The 22,695-nt window shown below is 43.6% G+C and overlaps 1 protein-coding gene across 1 annotated transcript in view; it reads right to left on the bottom strand.

Moving 5' to 3' along the window:
• LOC134474894 (zinc finger protein 709-like) overlaps window positions 1–22,695 on the bottom strand; it is a 168,610-nt gene that overhangs the window by 6,772 nt on the left and 139,143 nt on the right. Inside the window, exons 3-5 of the transcript XR_010045811.1 lie at window positions 20,725–20,815; window positions 788–947; window positions 243–317 (exon numbers count right to left, since the gene is read on the bottom strand). The gene's annotated coding sequence lies outside the window, so the exon portion shown is untranslated. The remainder of the gene's footprint in view (window positions 1–242; window positions 318–787; window positions 948–20,724; window positions 20,816–22,695) is intronic.

The raw sequence follows: 22,695 nt of genomic DNA, 5'->3' as shown, positions 1-22,695 counted from the left end.
TCTTCCCCCAAGATAAATCCTATCCAGTGATTAGTTTGTCCTGTTTTTATCAGTTATACATATGCATGTTCATTTATATCCATATATGTACTCTTACAGTTTGTGTTTCTTGAGGGTCTGACTGTTTCATTTATCTTTATGTTTGCGAGATTTACACACTAACTCATTCACAAAGCCATTACATTATGACCTGCTTCATGTAGCTGTAGATATCTTACTTCTCATGGCTCCGTGTTTCTCACCTTCATTTGTTCCTTCTCCTGGCTGGTCTCTTCTCCTCACAGGTAGATTGCCGTCTTGAACTGTATAGTGAGACTCTGTCTCAAAAAGAGAAAAAACCATTAAGTCAATGAAAACACTGGTGATTGCATTTGTTACTGTGGATCATCTTATGCTTTTGGGCCACTGTTTTCAGCTTTGAATTATATTAAATCTGACACATGAAACAGACCAACAGATGACTTGAGTATTGCATGAGTTGCTCTGAAATGAATGCAGTATGAGCCAACCTTTGACAAACTATCAGTGTGCATGCAACAGCCAAGATAACATTAATTGTGTGAAAGCATACCAAATGCAAACCTTCACTTTTCAATAAAATGTTGTATCATTGAAAGCTTTGTGATTGTGTTTTTCTCTCAAGCAAAATATGTCAATGGATGAGCAGTTTTTTCTAAACTAAAACTTCAGTTCATTAATCAGATCTAGTTACAGTGTAGGCAGTGCAATAAATAAGTGGGTTTTGGCTTGCAGTATGGGCCCTTGTTCTCTAAAAGGTTTCCCTTACCTGATCCAGGAGACCTGAAGGGTGAGGATTCCATGTCCAGGTTTCCTGTCTGGTCTCTGGCACTCACTGGGGTCCCAGGCATGGACAGAGCATTCAAATAGGATTGAATTCATCAGCTCATGCAAGGCAGATCCCAGCCTGAACATCAGTTCACTGGAAACTGTGAGAGTCAACAACCAAGTTTGGGACACAGCCAATCAGAGTTCTGCTGAACTTGTAGTAGCAACACCTGATTCATCTAGCTCTTTCCCCTAAAACACAGAAGGTGGATCATCCACACACTCACCCTGCAAAGGTTCAGCTTTGTGGGGCATCTGGGTTTCACTGAGGAGTGGGGAGTTGCAAGGTGTGGGTCACTATGCTACTGGTTTCCATGGTGTAGAAGGGGACAGTCTCTAAAGAGTTCACATCACTGCAGAACTGACCCTAAATTGGGTGTGGCTTGGATCCAGTCCCTCTTTGTTTCTACTGCCTCATGTGCCACACAAACCCATCACGTGGAGTGTAGTCTGAGGCTCTGCAGACCAAGGATCAGGGACAGCAGCTTGATTAGATTCTGTGACTGCTTGCTGGTCTACAGGATCTCAGTGAGAAACCCAAACCACATGTCTTGTTGATGGGGTTGTAAAATGGACTGACTGCTGTAGGGAACAACATAGCTGTCCTCTCCAAATTCTATAGAAGCTTTCTATGATTGAACAATTCTAAATATGTTTATACAGCTTAACAGAAATCAGGAGCTCAAGCAGATACATGCATTCCCATGTTCACAATAGGATTATTCCTAAGAGCCAAAACATGGAGAAAAAACCCCAAATCGTGGATGAACAAAAGGTGCTATGTATATATCCTGCAATATTATCTTAAGGGAAATAAAACAGAGAGAAAAGGAAATGTTATATGATTGCAAATATGTCATGGCCCAGAAGAGTCCATTTCATGGAGACAGACAGTATAATGGTATTTCTAGGAGTAGAAGGTAGTGAAATGATGCTATTGTTGGGAGGGTTCACAGTTTCTGTTCAGAAACAGAGTTTTGGAGCAGGGACGGTGCTGATAATTGCCCAAGGTAAGTGTTCTTAACTCACTGACAAAATTAGTGGATTTTGTGTTGTGCATATTTTAGCATATTTTCAACAGTCTATAAGAGATGATAAATTGGACAGAAGAGATGAGTGAATTCAGGGACAATTTTTTGAAACCCTGTTCACATTTTGAGGAGTAATACTCTCCTGGGTCCTGATCATAACACACATCCCATATATCACTCAGAAGACAATTTACAGTTAAAACTTCCCGTCTGCTGACTGTGCACATCAGATTTTTCACCTACACTCAGTAACGTGTCTCTGATGGCTTCATTCTAAGCAGAGGGAGAAGAAGCATTTGCAAAAGATCTCCATGACCACTGATGTCCTCAGGAGGCTCCCACTCTACAGGTCTGTAGTGGGGTTAGGGCCACTCCTCATCTGCTCTTCTTTCTTTATTAAGGCAAAATTCAATCTAAAATTCAGCATCTGTCCTGGAGCAAACAGCTCAGAGGCAATTCATGCACTCAGAGCTGTGAGACCCTCACCATGCCTGGTAAAGAATACCTTCACCATCCCAGGTGGTAACCTAGGTTCGTTAAACTGTCATTCTCCATTCTGCACGCTCAGCCATGAACCACTATTGTGCTTCCTAAGGATTTGCCTCTTCTGGATATTTATACAAATGGAAGCATAAAATAAGTAAATATTTACATTTGACAAAAATTTAATATATTAATCACAAGAGTTCTAAATCATGAAGAATACATTTAACAGTATATTTGTACACAGCCCATTATTTAAATGCATAAAAAAATTGAAAACAATTCCCACATCTGACCTGAAAGTAAGTGTGAAATTATGGTAAATTCTATAAAAGCTGTGTAGGTTGAAGCACCTATGTAAACATAAAAACAATTGTCTTGGTCAAGGTTTCCCATTAGTAGAACACAAAATCCAAGATGCACAACTTGGAAGAGGATATGTTTAATCTAGCTTATAGTTTCAGCAGAGTCAGTCCTGCCTGATTTTAACATATTTCAGACAATAGATAGGAGATGATAAAGAGGACAGAAGAGATGAGTGGATTCAGGGACATTTCTGTGACTCTCTGTTGACTTTTTGATGAGTAGTGTGCTCCCGGGTCCTGATCATAACACACATCCCATATATCATTCAAAGGACAAAATTTTCAGTTGAAGCCTCCAGTGTCCTGACCATGCACACTTGTTTTTTCACCTACACTCAGTAACACATCTCTGATCCCTTCATTCTGGGCAGAGGAGGGAGAAGAAGAACCATTTGAGAAATGTTTCCATGACCAGTTATGTCCTCAGGGGGCTCCCACTCTACAGGTCTGTAGTCAGGGGTAGGGAGACTCCTTATCTGTGGTTCTTTCTTTATTAAGGTAAAAGTCAATCTAAAATTCAGCATCTGTCCTGGAGCACACAGCTCAGTGGCATTTCATGCACTCAGGGCTGTGAGACCTTCACTATGCCTGTTAAAGAACACTTCCACAATCCCCAGTGGTAACCTAGGTTCATTAAACTGTCATTCTCCATTGTCCACACTCAGCCACAGACCACTACCATGCTTTCTAAGGTTTTGCCTGTTCTGGGTATTCATATAAATGGAATTATAAAAGTAGGTAAATATTTACATTTTAGAATAATACAGTTCCATTAGTCACAAAATCTCTAAATCAGGGAAGACCACATTTAACAGCATATTTGTGAACATCTCATTTAAAAGGGAAAAAATTGAAAACAATCCAACATCTGAGTAGAAAGTAAGGGTGAAATTATGGTAAATTCTATAAATGCTCTGTAGGTTGAAGCACATATGTAAACATAAAAACAATTGTCTTGGTCAAGCTTTCCCATTAGTAGAATCCAAGACCCACAGCTGAGAAGAGGAGAAGTTTAATCTGGCTTATGGTGTCAGGGGAGTCAGTCCTGCCTGGTTCCAAGGGAGGGACACCACAGCAGGAGGGTGTGATGGGGCAAAGCTGCAGAGTTCATGGTGGCCAGGAAGCAGAATAGAGGCACAGTGCGAGGGAGGAAGGGGCCAGAGACCAGATGGAGTACCTAGCGTCATTCCACTATGACCCGTACAGATGAGCCCAGAAGTACACTTTACTAATCCCTTGGACAGCTCTCAAGCCCATGAAGGTGACCATGAATATTACTCATCACATAGCAGAAATTTTGTGACATTAAAATTATATGTGATTTACATATGTGCATATATACCGTATTTTGAGGTTATTTCCACCTTTAAAATTCTAACCAAAGTCAAAAAATGGTGAATTTTGTGTAATAGAAATAAACTTTCCTTAGGTATATTTTATAAAATCAACCCCAAAAGACTGAAAAACATAAGAGCAGGGTTTAAAAATACTCACAGGAAGAGACAGAAATCTTAATTCTGTTTTGAAGAACTACTCTGAAAGACAGTTAAACATTCAAGGCATGAAATATTCAACTTCACACTAAGTATCTTCCCCAGGGAAATGAATGCTACAGCTATACAAACACAAGAATGACTGCAGCAAACTTATTTTTAAGACTAAACCTGGAAACAATACACAAGGCCTCAGCTGATGGACGCATGAGGATTTGTGGTTCATTCACACAGCGGGATGTGATGGCTCCACCACTGACAGGGAGCAGCACATGGGAAACCTCACATGGTTATGAGGATTGAAAAAACTCTACTTGCTCCCCCCAAACAAAAACAAAAACACTCTGTATAGTGGGTGGTCACAGAGAGGTCACAGACCTGTCACCTCTAGAAAATACAAAGTGATTCCCAGAGACAAAAAGCAGGTGCATTGCTTAGGATAGAAGGAAGCAATTGTAAGGAGCCATAAGGAAAATTTGGACATGACTTATGAACATATGAGAGGATGTTCACTAGTCCCAGATGCTTCAGAAAGCTCACCTGGAAACACCCAACCATCATGGGCAGCTCAGGCCAGGACTAACCAGACTTAGGCCAGAGGCTCCCAGAGATAAGAGGGAGCCCAGGACAGTTATTCCTAGGCTCAACCACCAGCCACTCAGAGACACTGAGTCCAGGAAAAGTTCAGATACTGGGAAGGTAAGTTCTTACCTGAGAAGCCCTTTGGAACTTGGCCACCTGTGCATTCAAGTCGTGGCCATGAGCAAGCAGCTGAACCTCAGTTTAAAACACTGAAAGAGGGGTGCTGAGTGGGTACAGAATGCATGGTAACTGAGGAGGAAATGGGGGCTCCATGGGAAGGTGACAGCTGTGGTCTTAGCCCCATGAAGACCAGAGGATATGCTGATTCCCAGGGATGACCTTCCACCCCCTCCCCACTGACCCACACTTGTGGAAAGCTGTTCTATTCATTGGAAAGGAGATTGGAGATCGGGGTGTGCTCAGGACAGGAATTCTTGGGGATGGCAAAGTGTCCATGCCCATAGGTATCATTGGAAAGTGGGCCGATGTCATCAAGCTACAAATACACATGAATACACCCTGTGTGAACACACTTTTCTGGGTATTGTCCATGGTCCTGTAAGCAAAACAGGTACAAACACTGCCCTTTTGAGTTTTGATGTTCTCTGGAGGTCACAAAGTCAGCACTGGCAGTAGAACACACATTGTTCATCTCAAAGCAGTTTTTCTGGGTCCCAGGCCTCCCTAGATGTGGGTACAGACCATGCAGGAGGAGTTGTACAAAGACAAAGAGATCTAGGCAAGAGATGTCTGCCTGACCTAGACACTGCAGAAAAGCAGTACAGACACTGATGACCTTTCACTTCTCAGATATTCATGGAGCACCAGTCCTGAGCCCTTGAGTGCAAAAACATGGCAGATATCAGTCTTTGCCTTTGCTGAGCTGACATGCAGTGGGAAAGGACAGGGAGACACTATGTCAGTCTTCCCTGAGGAAGGGAGTGGTGTCATACCAATAAGCAAGGACTGCCTCCTATGGAGCATTCTGTCAGCCTCTCAAGGCTCCCAAGGCCCATAGTGCCACACTGTATTTGGGATACAGTGGGAGCGGATCCTGCCCTTATTGGGCTAGAGGTCCAGGTGCCCTCCCTAAGGTTACTTATGTAGGTAGTGTGTGAAGAGAGGCAAGACCTCTCACTCTGCTGCCTCCCTGTCTGCCTCAGGTCCACATCTCCTGTCCTTGACTCCTCACTGCAGCTGAACTCCAAGGTGGTTACCCAGGCCAAGCTTCTCATGGACCATCTGGAGCCTCCCACTACCCTGGAGCCTAAGTCACAGGTAAGGAGCCCTGGGATGTGGGCTGTGGCCTTTAGGGTAGGGAATGCCCTAGGGAAATCAGCAATGTGTCCAGAGGATGGGAGACCCAGGAACATGAGCCCCTCAACAGTCATTTTGGGGCAGCAGACTGGGAGGCTTTACTGGGGCTGTGTTCATGCACACAGCTGCCTCTGAGAGGCAGTGGCAAGGTTTGTTCCTGAGAGGTACCTGGAATATCAGTGATGTTTTCTCCTCCTGCAACTGCAGAAGCAATTCCAGTGCATGGTGAATTTGCACCCACACAGCTCGTGCCAGCTCCACCTGCAGCTCCCTCACCAGCTCTGGCCCCACAGCAAGAGCGAGCACTTGGATTCAGTTCTCCACCAGCTGCAGAGCTGGACCTCCTGGTGGCTCCCCAGCAGGAGTCATCTCTTGAGTTCTACCTGCAGGGAACCCTTGACCCACACCCGCCATTCCCCTCTCTTACAGATTTACTTATCAGTGTATTCATTGCTACCCTTATTTCCCAGAGGTATGGTAGTGATGGAACTAATATAAATAAAGTTTAAGATTTCAGTCATGTTTAAAATAATCAGCCTGGTAGCATTCTGTGTATTCTCAATGTTTTGCAAATTTCACCACTGTGCACTTCCAGAACATTTTCCTCAATTTTGTACAGAAAGGTGTTTTCTTTTTTTCACCATCCTGCTCCATCCCAGCCACCACTCATCTTATGTCCTCATAATTTACCTCTGCTACATTTTCCACATCAATACCATCAAGTTTCTCTTGAGCCAGAGGGTGCTGGATGTGACTTTTTAATGTTGCTTTTTTGTAAGAAGGCAGAATCTTAAGTTAATGTCCTTGGTTAGTCAATCACAGATTCAGTAAATTATCCAGTATTCTTTTCTGGGGCAAGAAATACATATTATGGTTAAATACACAATGCAATATGAGTGAATAATATAGGACATAGTGGCTGTTGTTCCACCCAGGAACAGTGGCCTCCCTCCTAGGTGCTACTCTTTCAGTCTCATTTTAGGGACAGCCTGAGTGTTTTAACTGTTGGGTGGGGAGTGTGTCTCAGGGAACAGCTCCTCATGGATTGCATCTAGGATGTGGAGACAGAGTCCTGTCAAGCTCTATGCAATAGGAAGCAACCACCTTTGTAAATCTCATTTTGTGTGTTAGATTCTTAACAGTGGAATTTTTCAGTCATGGTCATAGAACCTTTGGTAGGACCAGTTACTGTCCATGGGTCTGCATATACATTGTCCAGGCACAGAGCTTCATGATGACCTCTGGCAAATGCAGCTCTGCAAGCTGTGGTGTTCCCATGGGGACACTGCATCCCCATGACATCTCAGCAGACAGCACAACATCATGACATGGCCTCACCTCTGCTTCTTGAAGATGGATGAACATTGCCTACAACTTGACTCACTTTCTCTTACAAATTACTGAATCTCAGACCATTTTGGACAATTGGGGCTTAAGGTTCCTAGGGGAATTTTCTTCCATATTGCCCCAAGATAGTTGTAGAATCCTCTTGATTGAGCTTCTTCACAATGTAATAAGTTTTGTATTTATGTAGGAGGGTTGAACTGAGGGCGTTCCCACAGAGTGACATCCCCAGCTCCTTTTAGTTTTTGAAATATAAATTTGACACCAAGTCTCACTGTGCAGCTAAGTTGTTTAGTCTGGGTTCAAATATGTGACCCTCTTGCCCTAGTCTGGTAGAGCATGGGGATTATAGAGACTCAAACCTCAACTGATTTCTCTAGGCATTTTTAAAAAACCAACTCCAAATCTACTGCTATAGTCTGGCTGACCACCCTTAGAACATGGTTGATTGCTATCTCTCTCCAGGCTGTACCCAGGGGTCATTCTATGAGATGTCAATAACTTTCTGCACTTGAGGCTAAAATGCCAATACATAGAAGCAATTGCATTGCTTAGGGAACATAAGGATGGCCAAACTGATGAACTTCTGTCTCCTCACGATGCCACCAGGAAAACATGTCCAGAGGTGAGTGTCATTTCCACAACCAGGCAGGAGGAACCAGCCCAGTGTGCACTGTATTCACCTCCATCCCAACCCTTCCCAGATTTCTCCTCTATTTCTATACATTATGTACCTGGGATACCAGCTGCCAATTTTCACAAATGTCATCTGATACCTCTGATGATGTCCCTAGCAAGCAGATAACAGTATGACCTCTATAGTGCATGTTTTACCTAGGTTTACATAGGAAGTCAGAAGGAGCACGTCTTTTTCCTCAGAAAAGGCACCCTGGCTACACTGCTCTTTTTTCTTTCCTATGCAGAAACTTTGCCTCCTACCAAGGAGCCCTTGCCTCGGTGAAGCTGTTCTCTTCACTGTGAAGGACACCAGAGAATCATTTCATGGGCTTCTATGGTATGCAGAGCAGTAATCTCTGGGGGATACCAGAGGACACAGACATCATGGAAGGAGCTAGAGGATGCTTTAAATCATGAGTGTACCAGGCACTGACCATGAATAATGCCAAGAGCAGATGCAACCATTGGTCTCCTGTGCTTTCATTTTGTCCAGGCTCACAATCAACTTGGACCAAATACTACCAATATTATAGACTATGTTCCTGGCCTCTGTACATGGGGACACAAAATAGAGGAGGGATGTCATGGGAAGGCACACAGAATGGGGTGATGCATCACTACATGAACTGAAGATGAATGAAAGGCAGGCAGGACACACTCCATCTGCACTTCTCAGATAGTTAGAGAGCAGCACCCAGTAGAGTACCCATGAGTAGAGTAACACTGAATACACCACTCTCTTTCTCACAGAGGCAACATGCCATGAGGTCGGGAAAGGGAGATGCATTTCAGGCTTCCTGAAGAATGGAGGACAGGTGGTCACAGCACTGTCCAGGGACTTCCATTAGCACATGAGGGCTGCCTGAGTCAGCATTGCCCCATTCAGGGCACAGTGATGGCTGGTGCTGGGCACTCGGTAGCTGGAGCAAGAGGCTGGTGTCCAACTCCACAGGATGCCTTGGGAGGGCAGTTTGGGAGGGAGGCTGGACCTATACTGCTGCTTACAATTGTCCTCCCTAGGACCAGTGCTTCCTTTACTGACGCCTGGAAGGTGCTGCTTACCAAGTTGGGACACCCAGTCCAAATTAAACTGAGTCTTTTGGAACAACCTGAACTCACTGAAGATGAGAACTACAGTGAGCAAGGTTTGGCCTTGTTCTATTATTCTCTGTGGAGGGCATGTGTAACTTTACATGCAGAAAGACTCTCAAACTTGGGGCCTTCTGCAACAATGAGGCATGCTCAAGTGAGTGGGGTGAGGCATAACAGGAAACTTTTCTCGGGTGGATTTGTGCACAGAATTGTCTTTGAGAGGCCTTGGGAGGCTTTGGGGCCTGCAAGGATCAAGGAGAGTTGGTGATTTCTCTCCCTTCTCTGAGGCAGGGCTCGTACCTGACTGAGCTCAAGTCCTATTTGCTGAGCTTGTATGAGCTCCACCTCCAGTGACCTCACCAGCTCTGGGATCAATGTGAAAGCTATGCCCAGTTCAGTACCAGCACTTCATGAATTTCAGAGCTGGGGCTGTTGCTGGCACCATGGTAGACATCCTGAGCTCTGCATAAGGCCAAGTCCTGTAAAGTATTGTCTTTCCCTCCCCTTCCCTTGTAACCCTTGTATTTCTTTCAGTTTGCATTTCTACTCTTATGTAATTCTTCTAAACATTACACTCTAAGTTAATTTAAATTAACAGTTAAGATTTTATTAGTTTCAACATGTTCAACTCAGTAGCCCTATCATAAGCACATCGCCAATTTGTACAATATTCACATCTGTCGAGTTTCAGCTTTCTGCTGTTTTGGACCCATCCATAGCCCTGTACTCTCCTGCTAGTCCCCATGTGCTTCTAACATTTCTCTCGATGTGATTAGCTACTCTGAGTCTTTCGTATCAATGCATCAGATTCTGTTTGTCCAAACATTACTGGTGGAGACTGGCTGCTATTGCTCTTTGAAATAAGAGAAAACTCCAGACAGACAAAGTCTACAGGGAAAATGTAGAGACAATTGTGTATATACTTATCTTTTCATGTTGGAAAAGCTTTCCCATGATTTCAGTGACAAAACAGAGATTGAAAGTTCTGATACATGGCATTTGAAAAACAGAAACAAGACTAATGTAAAGACCACAGCAGGAAACTTTTCTGTACAATCAATATTCAGATAGATGATTGTTATTACAGGTGTGAAAGATGTCTCAAAAGTACACTTTATGAGAGAAATGACGCATTCTTTTAACTCAAAGGCAATCATCATACATGGCCAACAAGTACAGAAAATATTGAGCCTCCCAAAGCTGAAGCATGCAGGGGACAGATCCCTGAGATGTGCTGTGTCCCAATTTGATGGCAGGTTCTAAAGCAGATGCTGAACAGCACACATGAAATTATGGGGTGCAGAGCAGAACCTTGACACACAGCTCCCATCAGAGCTACACACTGGTGTCGCTGGAGCATGCAGGGCTAAGAACAGTGATTTCTCCCAGAGAGAAACTTGCACAACTTTTCAAGATTTCTCTTCAAGAGTTTGATTCACAGTACTGTTTGAAGCAGAAAGGAACTGGGACCCTCCCTAGCCTCCACATAGAGGGTGTACAGAAGAGCTACCTGGAGGATATTGTGCATGGTTGCTGGAACTAACTGGCCCCAGGGCCACAGAGGTGAAGTCTAGGAACTGACAACCTCATGGTAGCACAAGGCTTTCCAAGAACCAGCCAGTGAACAGGGAGTCTCTACTGCAATCCAATGCTTCCCAAAACCAAGACCAGCTTGGGGAAAGGACATTTGGATGTCAGGGTGGCCAGTCAATTAATGAGCAGCCCTTCCTGGTACAGCTGTGCAAAGCATCTCCCTCTGGGGATAACGAACCAGCAGGTCCAACTCACTGCCTTTTTCAGGTCTGGCAGCAAGGAAGTCACACAGAAGCACACCAACACAGTTGAAGTTTTCTCTAACTAAATTGTTTAGCTTCCTTTGAAGAAATGATTGAAAATGCACAGGTCTGGAGAAACAAGGCTGACAAAAGTGCTCTGCATGTTGTGTAAATAAACTAGCCCTTGACAAGACATGGGAATAATGCCTATGAATTGGTCTACAATGGCAGAGGCATAAAATCTCATGCAAGAAGATTCCATAAATGCAAAAGAAAATGGCAAATAAATGATACATGTACATGATTTTCCTTTGGAAGGATAATCCCTGCAACAACCTGGATTTACCAAGCCACATCAGTAAACCCAGGGCAAAACCTACCACACCATTCCATCACCCAGCAGTGAAGGCTCAGCAGCTCTGCTCCCTGCTTGTTGCAGCTGCTGGTTGACTATTTCTAGGTGTTTCTATCTGCACAAGCCATCTGCCCCTCTCTCAGCTCATGACTGCCAGGGTGTGGGCTGGACTATATGTTTACATAAAATCCCATCATGATTTCAGGATGGGTAGCAGCCTCTTGTCTACTGGAACTTATTTTTCAAGTTTGGGCATAAGAAACCTTAGACAATGTGCTTATCCAGTTGAGGGGAAGTGAAATTGTTTGAAATAAATGCAGAAAACTCATTTTGTCAGTGGCAGATGCAGTTGGTACTGAAGCCTATATTTTGGAGGTAAAAAGACACGAGTCAAGGTTTTCTCTTCAAGGTGCTAGAAGGCAAAGAAATATCCCCAAATTCAGTTTCTGCTTTGTTTCCACCATGCTATGAAGCTGCAGATTGGATTCTGAGCATTCAAGCATATGGGTTTGAAGTGCAGTAGAAATTTGTAAGAGCTTCTGTTAACTGGGGCATGAAAAGACAAATAAAGGGTTTTTGCAAAATGCAATTTTAAATATATGTTTAAATAAAAAAAGAAACCACTAAAACAAGAACAAAAAGAAAAGGTAGTGACAATTTTGTGTATTGTTCCAATGCCAAAGCCTCAGTCAAAATTTGCAGACTGGAAGGGTCAGTGTGGTCAGTGATCTTTGTGTATGTGGGGCTGAGAGTGTGCCCCACCCACTATGCCAGCTGAACACATGGCAGCACCTGAAGCCTAGTGGAGGTTGAGCCCAAGACTCAGGAACTGAGGATCCTGGCACTGAGGAGGCAGAGACTTGGCTGCACCCTGGCAGGGCTGCAGCATGGATACAGTGGGGGAAAGGGGTGTAAGGCAGGCAGTGCTGGGCTCCTCTGCATGCTGCTCACTCCCTGAGCTGCCTGGAAGCAGGATGATTCAGGACTTCCTTGCTGGAAAAACAAACACTGAACCAAATCTCTTGCTGTGCTCTGGCAGTGGCAGGCACAGATGCGCATGGTGACTTCTAGGGTGGCTTCTAGCACCACTACACCGTGGAATGGCTCTGCATGACCTCGTGTGTTAGAGATAGTGATAAACAGAGTGTTGCCTTTCTGAATATCAAGACTCCTTTACACACACACACACACACACACACACACACACACACACACACATATAGATAGATATTCGAAGTATGTACTGTGAATTTCATTGTATGTAATGTAATTAAATCATCCATTTTCACTTACCTATTCAAGAAATTAGCCACTATTTGTTCTTAACTAAACTGAATAGAAGTAACATTGAATAGAGCACTATAGTTAACTCAATGGTATAAGAAAATGGACAAAAAAGAAATAGGCATACCCCCAGGATCATGGTCTGCCATCGATGAGCCCCTCTCTCCTGCCTCACCTTCTGCGTGGGCCTCTGTGTCTTCACTGCTGGGTAGAGAGAGGGCCAGGCCATAAACTCTCTTTCATCTCAGGTAACACCGGGGGCATGGCCTGAGACATGGCCTTCTTGCCGCATTTTCAGTGGCTGTAATTTCATAATTGATGCAGCAGCTCTGCTGTGGTACATTCAGTGGTTTCTAACTATTCACAGCTAAGCTGAGTAAGAAGAGAATATGGGTGTTGTCAGCCTCATTCTTTATAATGAAGCCTTAGATGCTGAATTTCCAGGTTAAATGTATACAAGTTGAGTTTCATAGTCACAGATTTCACACCTGTAGTTTCTACATAGAGTGGCAGACTGGAAGAGGAAGCCCAAAGCTGTGCAGATCTCGGTTGAGATTTGAAGGTGGGGAAGATGGACCAGGCAGAGGTGCTGGACACCATGACACCTAGCCGGAACCATGGCAAGAAAGGCCCAGATTCAGGGCTGCTAATTCATGAGTGAGCTTCTCAGCAAAGCAGCACAGCTTGCAGGCTGGACAGGAGATGGCTGGAATGGCGCTGCTGCCAGAGCTCCTCCCTGCAGGCCTAAGGCCCCTTATCTCCCTCAGGGGACCTTTGTTCAAGAAGGTCATCCTGTTACAGAGCCCAATTTGACTGAAAGTCTTCCACTCAGGTGCAGATCTCAACTGCCTCATGTGGACTCACCACAGCTGTGGAGCAGTTCAGAAAATGGGGACACTGCAGGCTGGTCAAGGTATGGAGCCTGAAATAAGAGACAGGCTCATGACTGCTACAGTTTCCTTCAGTAGAAGCAGCATGATGAGAATATTTTGCTTAAAAGACTAAATAACTGAAAATAGTCACAAGAATATACACTGTAGGGTTAGTTTGAGGATACCAAAGAAAATGGCTGCATCCCTAAGTAAAATGAAATATGACCCTTAATGAATGTGTGGTTTCCTTTGATGTCACTGACCCACAGATATTAAGGACAGACACACTGATGAACAGAGCAAAAATTAGAAAGAAAAATCAATATCCAAAAGCCAAAACAAACCCTTGGAAAGTAGGACAGCAGGGAAAATAATGTTTTACACTGGCCTGGCCTTCTGTAGGGCAGCGTGCCCCAAGTAGCTTTAACTCTCACACCTTTCTGGGGGTCTGAATTCAAATAATAATCAAATTCTGGGAAGGATCAAATAAAAAGAGAATGTGCTCCAAGGACACCAAACCTCAGTCCCAGTGCAGAAGGCAATTATGCTGATGCTCTGAAGCACATGCTGACCACAGTTAAAAAGCACAGAATCTACAACACTGGTAATGGGATTTTCAGTCTTATTCTGTGAAAGAAAATGCAGGCTAGGAAGGGAGCAGATAGCTTAAGTAGATTGACTCTTTCTGCAAAGTGTCTAAAAACTGAAGCTGAACATTTTATTCCATGAATACACAACACTGCTATCAATTGCCAATGCAGGATTATATACACCTGTAATCCCAGCACTCTGGGAGGGTGAGAAAGAATGAGGAAAGATTTAAGCCTAGCCTGGGAAACTTAGAAAATTAGTGAGACCATGTATTAAAATTTGTAAATAATTTTACATATGTATGAAAATATCCATCATTTAGAAATTCCAGAAATCCCAGTGCAAGGTACGTTAACCACTAGTACTCTATAATAATTTTTATGATTTTATACACTCAAAAAGAGTATCTTTATAAGATGCTTATTATTATTTCAAAAAAGGTAGTAATCCCTCTATCAAATTCTTGTTCAAAATATAAATTTAGGACAGAAAAAATAAGAATGATCAAATTCTCTTCATACTGAGCTACTCATATCCTAAGAGGGTATATTAAGTAGCATATCTGCACTCATTTCAGTAAAAACTTTAAAAAATTAAAACAATGCAAACACCAGGCAGAACATCAATGCCTACATGATGGTAAATCTGATGCTAGTTGTGGTGACTAAAACACATATTCAAGAAAACCTCACAAAGATTTGATTTCTCAGTTGACAGGTGACTTTTGACTTTTCATTTTTATATTATTTTGTCTTTCTTTCTTTCTTTCTTTCTTTCTTTCTTTCTTTCTTTCTTTCTTTCTTTGATTTTGTTTTTAGAAAGGGTTTTGCTATGCAGTTCAGGCTGGTCGTCATCTTATCTTGTAGCCCAGGATGACCTCAAACTCACTACAATCCCCCTGCCTCAACCTTCTGAGTACTGGAATGATAGGCGTGCACCAACATCCCTGACTGAGTTTTCCTTTTTAAATTTTCTCCAAAGCAAAATTAGTCAGATTATGTTATATTCTTATATTTTCTCAGGTTGATTATTCAAATTCAAATCAGAAAGCACTGAAAACATGCTGAAGGAGTTTCAAAATCCTAACCAACGGAGGACCAGAGAACATGGCGGACAGACAACAGCAACTATCAGAGGCTCTCTGAAAGGTTCGGCTCAGAGGCCAGAAATAATGCGGACTAGGGAGACACGAATCAGTAGAGATATGCTCTGCTGACTCAGGAACGAACTGGGCTGAGAGAATCCAACTTGGAATACAGTCCTGGCGCTAAAATAGGAACAGAAAAATCTCGGTGTGGAGGCTCGACTCCGCGCCATCGGAAACCGGTTTGGATTTCCCGCCGTGCGGCGGCCGGCTATCTCCACAGCGGCTCAGCAAGGAGAGACGCGCCGAGCTCTGGGAGCGCCGAGCTCTGGGAACGGGAGAACGGAGTCGAAAAAAAAAAAAGGACGGACAGAGGTGTACAGGAAAACTGACTGGTGGCGAGGTGAGTGAGAATCTGACCCTCCACCACAGTTTGACTCTGGCGGAGATCTCTCTGGGCGCCATTCCCCTCTCGGATGGGATTGGAGAAAAGTACCTGGCCTGAGTGACGCTGCTGGCGGACTCTCTAGGCTAGACTAGCCTAACCCAGATCCCAGAGCCGGACGATGGCCCGGAGGAGCGACTGACTTCCGCGTAGGCTGCCTCCTCCGACTCCCTGGTGCGCAGCGGTGGGCGGGAACAACTAGCCAGCGCAATTTGATCAGGCTGTGGCTGACAGGCAGGGAAGCCGGGCCTCCTTTGTAAGATTGCATTTTATAAGGAACAAAAAATATGGGGAAGGGAAGCAACAAAAAAAGCTCCTCGGCCCCCAATCCTGAGAAACAGGCAATAATGGACGCCGCACCAGCATACATTAAGCACCATATTGAGAGCCTCATAGACCAATTCAGGAATGAAGTTATCAATGATCTGAAACTAGAAGTATGCAGAATAGTTAGAGAAATGCTAAACACCACCCAGGAAAAAACAGATGGTGGAATGGAAGAACAGAAAAAGAGGGGAGAATTGCTTGATGGAGAAAACAGAGAAAGCATTGAGTATGTGAAGCAGGTTCAAAGGGACTATCAAGAAATTAATAAGTCTATACAAGACTGGCATAACAGCTTAAAAGAAACTAAGGACAGACTATCTGAACTGGAGGGCAGACTTGAAATATGGGAGAATGAAATGAAAAACTTCTTAAAAATAACAAAGAAACAAACAGCAATAATACAAAGACAAGAAGATGATAAGAGGAGCCACCACTTAAGGATTAAGAACATAGAAGAAGAAGTAGGGACACAAACAAGTGAATTACAAAAGCTACTCACAGAAATAATCCAGGAGAATTTTCCTAATTTAGCAAAAGGGAAAGATACTCAGCTGTATGAGGCATACAGGACCCCAGCTACCTACAACCCTAACAGAGAAACACCCAGGCATATAATAATAAAAATCCCAGAAATTCAATACAAGAACAGAATATTAAAAGCTGTAAGAGACAAGAAACGGATCACTTACAAAGGAACACCCATCAGAATTACAGCAGATTTCTCTTCACAAACCATCAAATCACGAAGAGCATGGGGGGAAATAATTCAAGCTTTGAAAGATAATAATTTCCAGCCAAGATTGAGATATCCTGCACAACTGTCCCTGGAAATTGATGGAAAAACGAGGTGCTTCCAGGATAAAGAGGAACTGGGGGAATTTGCAACCACCAATTCAACTCTACAGAAAGTATTGCAGGATATTCTAAAAAAAGAAAAATACAAAGAACCCAGAAATAGTGGCAGGGAGGCCACAACAAATGGAGCAGAGAACAAAATGAAGAAGACAAACTGACAGCTACTGACAGAAAAAGAGCTCAACAGAAATGAGACAGAGAAGATTGGATGATAGGAACAGCTATTTTTGAGAAAATGACATCTTAATAGGTAATGCTGATTCAGTACCATCTTGTTTTGAAGTCTCATCTAGCTTTTGTTCTTCTGTCTCCAATGGTCTAACCAGGTTGTATCTTATTGGATTTTGTTATGTACGTTAGTATAAGCAAAAACCTTTTAAAGACAAGGAGATTATACAGAGACCATTGTTCATTTTCTGTTAGTCAATTCCAAATACTCTATAATGCTGTCATTCTCTTAAATGGTTTTACATTGTTTTGATATACTTAATGCTACAGTATATGAAGTTGTACTCAAAGACTTCAGGGAGGGAGTCAATATGGTAACTATTTTTAAGTCGGAAATATCTGGTGGTGAAACACTATTCTGCTTAAAAGGTTATGTTTTGATCTGCCCTGTTTCGCTGTTATGCCCTCTTTTTCTTTTTCTCAATCTCCACTCCATTATATACTTTTTTATTGTTATCCATTTAATTAAAGGGAAAAATATAGCAGGATATAATATAGTAACCCACTTTGACTTTCTATTTTCTCGATTTGAAGCCCTGTATTACTCTCACCATCTTGTTTTTGACTGAGGTTCCTCTATTCTGTTTTGCTGAATAGTATCAGGCTCGAAAGTTTAGGCATCAGCTGAGAAGATAATGAGATTCATTATAACGCCCATTCTCGTTGACTTCTATCTACTTTTGAAGACCTACAATATCTCCAATGTTTTGGTTTTGTCGGTTTTATCCTTTACGGTTTTGTTCAATAGTATTACAACTAATAATATAGGCAATTCTATTAGAAATAGCGGGAGGCATTAGGGTAACCATTGTTGATCACCTTGTATTATGTTTTTATATTATCTATTATATCCACCCTTTTGACTTGACCGATTCTGTTCTGTTATGTCACATTTGGTTTTACTCTCTTCCAAAAAAGCAATAAGAACAGTGGGAGCAATGAAACCCAAAATGTGTAATAGTCACTGTACAAAAGAGAGGAAAAGAAAATGCTCTAAACTATATAACTGCATGTATATTTAAATGTATAAGACAGAAAATGATATCACAGAGTTCTAATGGATCATTGAACAGAACTGTTTGCAGTATCATTGCTGGAATGTCCACTCTACAAACTTTAATTCTGTGACTTGAACAATTATTTCTAAGATGGCAATATGTAATCTATTAACTAGTGATTTCCTACTGCGCATTTTTTTCTTCTGTAAATCTGTATAACTTGTACCCTTCACTGTTTTTTTTTTTCTTTTCTTTTCTCCTTAAATAAAAATTAAAAAAAAAAAATCCTAACCAACACATAACATAGTGGAACATAACATAGCATGGCATAGTATAGCATAATAAAACAAAACAAAACAAAAACCAACCACTTAACTCTGCTTGAATCAACTGCTTCCAAAGATACTTTAAGAATTTCTAAGGTAGCCAGACAACAGAAATATGATCCACTAATTTCACATTCAAGCACTTTTCTTTGAAATAAAAGTGTATATACACACAAGAACATGAATAAAACTGGCTGTGGTACCCTGCTTTCAAGAATCAAGCCATAAACAGAACAAATCCCCATCAGCACATAGATGACACATGCATGAACAAGTCGCAGTTGTTTGGTTCAGCCCCATAATAGCAGGTGGTGACAGCACAGGAGGAGCCCAGCACGGAGACACTGCTTGAAGTATACCAAGCAAAGAGCATTGCCACTAAAGAGGCTCAGCACCATCACCTACAGGAAAGGCAAACTACCCAGGAGGGACACAAAGCTCATGGTCTTTTTGGGATGGGAGGACAGGAAATGAAAGCAGCTGCTAGCAGACAAGTTCCCCAGAAGTGACACACATGTGTCCTTCATCCACATGGGGCAATGGCATTCATGGCCTTGCAAAGCCTTAACTTGCTCTCACGACCTGCTGTCCCCCCTCACAGGCTGTCAAAATATGGAGCACTACAGTGTGTGGCTGAGGTAAACATCCAAGGACTCATAAGTAATCATTCATAGGCATGTGAGAGCAAGACTTGCTAGGAATCCTCCTCCCGTGGACATGTGGGGGTTTTAACATGAAACATTCACATCCTTCAAGGAAAAGTATTATGGGCAATTTGGGAACATCTCCATGCTCCCTAATGGAACTGAAACGAAACTAACATATGCCCAGGAAAGCAAGTCACCTGAAAATGTGACATATCTCTAAGTGAAGACACTGAACACCTCATCTTCAGAGACAAGGGACCCTTTGGATGGAATTGTGTGCTTGGCACCATGCCTGCCACATCTGAAGCATCTACATGTTTGCTGCATTTAAATTTTCAAAGTGTAGCAAAATGTAAAACCACACTCAGTTTTCCAGTTTTTCACCTGCTGTTTCTAAGGAAAACAGATTTATTCCACAATAAAAATAAATTGGGCTTTAGAGGGGGCAGCCCAGCTATAGACCCTAGCGTGTAACCTCATTTGCTTGGCAACAGATCTAAACAGAACTCTGAAGGATCTGGTCACCAAGCACCTTGATCTGGTGACAGTGGCCTTCACAGGCACTTGGCTAGAGAGAGTGATCAGTCAATATGTTATGCTGCTTTCCTAGGTCTCAAAACCCCAGCCTCAGGACTTGCCATGGGAAAACTACCTGGGAACAAGTGAGAGGATGGTTCACTCAGCCAAGATACTTCAGGATGCTCACCGGGAACTGCCCAACCGTCAAAGGCAGCACAGGACAGGATTCACCAGGCCCAGTCTCCAGGCACCCAGATAGAAGAGGGAGCCTAGGCCAGATGTCCCTAGGCTCTGCCACCAGCCACTCAGAGACACAGACTCCAGGACAAGGCTATTTAGGCTTGGCCACCACTGTAAATCTGCATAAACAATTCCCTCCCTAGGTCATCATTGTGAGAGGGTCTGAGGACAGGCACTGAGGGCAGATGCTCCTGCGCAGGGACAGGGAAACTGAGCCTGGGCCACTGTCATGTTCACATTTCCATCTAGGACAGGGCTGGCAGGAGGAGAAGGGCAGCAGCCATGTTTATCCACAGCCTCCAGAGTCATCTCCTGTCCTCCTGGGTAGAAGTCTGGGATAGTGCTTTTTGTCTTTGAGGAACATAAGTTTATGTTGTTTAACAAAGTAAATCCTGTGGTTTCTCAGAGCCTCAGGCTTTCTCCAGGCTTCGGGGCTCTGGCCCAACAGAGCTGTACACAGGACATGGGCATGGAGCTGGCCCCTGGGCCCTGTGTGACATGTCCCTGCTCCAAACATGGTACCCAGAATAACAATAGATATCTGCCCTGGTGCAGGTTGTGTCAACAGAAGGGACTGTATAGCGGCCCATAGAGTACTGAGGTGAATTTAGGGTCAGATTAACCGTTTAAGTACATCCATCCAGGACTTGTCAAACACTGTGCGCCTGTGGTTCTTCTCTCAAGGAATCTAGACTCCAAGTGCTCAAATACCATATGCTCTCTACTCAGCTTCTACCTTGTCACAGGCAAGATCATTGTACACACATTGGTGGAGAAGGGAAAATGGGATACAAACACAAAGACACTTCATTTCTTGGCGTGATTTGAATTCTGCCCTTGTATCTCATTTTCAGCCCTAAGCCTGGTGTTCATGGACCATTAGCTGGCTGCCTCTCCACCCTATCCCCAGCTCTTACACATCATCAACTCACCAGAGATGTGCTTACCTCAAATGTCAGTCCACTCTGTCCATTTCTCTGGTGCTTGTCTTACAGGAATTTTTCAGGAACCACATTTCCTTTCATAGGAGCCTCAGGGCTAAATGAGCACAAGAAAAGAAAAGTTAACACAGCTGCTCACCTTCCATGGCTATGGAAGAGTAGCTTAATTCCTTCCTGTGGACATTCTATTGGGAAACTGGGGAACATTGTGTGGGGCCTCATTAATGGATCTGGACATCTAGAATGATCCTCCATTTTCTCATCTCTAAAATTGGAGGCCATCTTAAAACTCATAGGTTTTGTTAATGCATAGACTTCTTTTCTGCCTCTCCTCTATCGAGGTGATGTGAGCATGGTAATATTCCTTAGTGAGCCCTGTAGCACAAGCCTCTGTGGACAATTTAGAGTGTGGGCTTTGCTTCAGCTCCAACCCTTCTGAGAAGTCATGTGCACGACACCAATTCCATGTCTCCCCACTGTCTCATCACAGATTGGAAGTCAGCCAGCAGAGAGCCTGGCAGATGTCTGTACAGGAAGCCAGATGCAGGCAGATGGACCTCACAGCCTGAAGGAGACTCCAGACTTAGCCTTCCTGGACAGCTGCCCCAGGTCAGGCCATTCCTCGCTGGCTTCCTCCATGGCTGACATCTCAGCCCTGCAGGCACCAAAGCTGAGAATGTGAGTTCTTACATTAGCAGCCCAGTGAGACTAGGCCACCTGGAGATTCAGTTCCTGGCCATGTGCAAGTTGATCACTCAACCCCAGTTTACAATGCTGAACGATGAGGTGCTGAGTGTATTGAGAACTCAGGGTCACTGGGGATGAAATGGGCGCTCCATGCAAAGTGGTTAGCTGTAGCATTGGCCCCATGAAGACATACAGTAGAGGCTGTGCTGATTCCCATGAATGATCTTCCATCCCCTTAGTGACCAACACTTGGGGGAAGCTTTCTATTCTTTGGAAAGGAGATTGGAGTGTCACTATATGGGCCTCAGGGTTTGTTCAACACAGGAAACCCTGAGTACAGCAAAAAATCCATGACTGTCACATATCATGGAAGAGCAAATAGGTTTAATTATGCTACAAATACACATGAAGACATGCTGTGTGCAGACACATTTCTGGGTATTGGCCGTGACCTTGTAAGCAGAGCAGATGCAACTCCTGCCCATTTGATTTACAATGTTCTTTGGAGGCCACAGAGTCACCATTTGCAGCAGAACAGATATTGCTCACCTAAAAGCCATTTTTCTGGACCCCAGGCCTCCCTCAGTGTGGGTATAGACCATGCATAAGTGGGCAAGCCATGGATCATAGCCTAAGCTAGAGACTGCCGAGAGGCAAGACAGATACCGACTGACCTCTCACTTCTCAGATATTCGTGGAGCAGAAGCCCTGATCCATTGAGTGCAATGAAATGGCATATAGCAGTCACTGCCTTCAACAAGCTGACTGCACTGGGGAGGGGCAAGGAGACAACGTGTCAGAAAGTCCAAGTGTGCTACAACTATGCAAGGTCTCCCTCTCACAGAGACTTCTTTCAGCCACTAAGGGCTCCTTGGGACCAAAGTGCCCCACTCTGGGTGGGAGAGGCTGTGGCTGGATGCTTTACATATTGGGCAGAAGGCCTACACACCCCTCCCTACAGATGAGTTGCCTAGGTATATCACGACTCTCACTCAACTGGCTCCCTTCTGCCCCAGGTCCACATCTTCTGTGCTTGACTCTGCATTGGAACTGTACTTCCATGTAGATCCCCAGGCTAAGTTTCTTCAGGAACACCTAGCGCATCCTGAATGTCCCAAGCCTGAGCTCCAGAGTTTATGGGCTTGTGGGCAGGGGATATGCCTTAGGGTTAGGGTTAGGGTTAGGGTTAGGGTTAGGGTTAGGGTTAGGGTAAAGTGGTTTTCTGTAAGGCTTGAAATTGTTCACTCCAACCTCATCTTAACCTGAAGGTTTGTGCTGAAAAATTTGCCT

The sequence above is a fragment of the Cavia porcellus genome, unplaced genomic scaffold (genome assembly GCF_034190915.1).
Source record: "Cavia porcellus strain 051 isolate PalLab524CR breed Dunkin Hartley unplaced genomic scaffold, mCavPor4.1 scaffold_42, whole genome shotgun sequence".
Lineage (NCBI taxonomy): Eukaryota > Metazoa > Chordata > Mammalia > Rodentia > Caviidae > Cavia > Cavia porcellus.
This window is presented reverse-complemented; position numbering and strand designations above follow the sequence as displayed.